Raw genomic sequence first — 848 nt, forward strand, 5'->3', positions numbered from 1 at the left:
GATGATAAAAGTTTGGTCTCTCTTCTGACAGTGGAGTCCTTGAAATAGCAAAACATTAAATTCCTTAAGACAGACCTACAAATGAGAACTAAAACTTTACCAGTCCACAAAACTGTTTAACACAGCAGCTCCCCAGTCTTGAAGGCACGCAGGCAATAAAGCAAAAATCACCATTTTCTGCTGTTTTTCTGTCATAACTCTCTTCTGGGTTTAGTGGCCTCGATGCAAAGCTTTGGATGGGTGTCACTTTCCCCAGCGTCTTTGGGGTCCAATTATTTCTAACTTTTCTACCCAACTAATGTAAGAAAAATCTTGTGCACAAAATGAACAAATATTTCCATTACTGCTTAGGAACTCTGAGTAAGACCTAAGCTCTGAGAAGATAAGAAGTTAATTAAATATGAAAGAGCTGAGAGAGATTTTTTAGTGAGTTAAATAAAAGTTATTTATCCCTGCCCTCCTTTTGATGAGAGCACAGAGAGTACGGAGCATTCAGTTATTGCAAACAGTAGTCTTTTCACACTTGTAATTTAACTCTGAACATAACGAGACGGTAGTTTTTAATTAACCGCCAGCAGACTTCGTAATTGCTGAATTGGCATTAGAAAAAAGTCAGCTATTCATTCTCTGGCACACAAATTGATTTACATAGATTTAAGCAAGTCTTGATATGGTTTTCCAAATCTGCACAGCCTCAAGTTCAATCAGTTTTATTCCGTTGATCCTTTTATCCCCTAAAACTGACCCCTCCGCCTACTTAACAAAATCCTGAAAAGACAGATGCATTTATCACACCTTTTAACAAGGATTTTTAATTCAGGAGTTTATTTATTGTACCTCGTTTCTAT

The sequence above is a fragment of the Hippopotamus amphibius genome, chromosome 3 (genome assembly GCF_030028045.1).
Source record: "Hippopotamus amphibius kiboko isolate mHipAmp2 chromosome 3, mHipAmp2.hap2, whole genome shotgun sequence".
NCBI lineage: Eukaryota > Metazoa > Chordata > Mammalia > Artiodactyla > Hippopotamidae > Hippopotamus > Hippopotamus amphibius.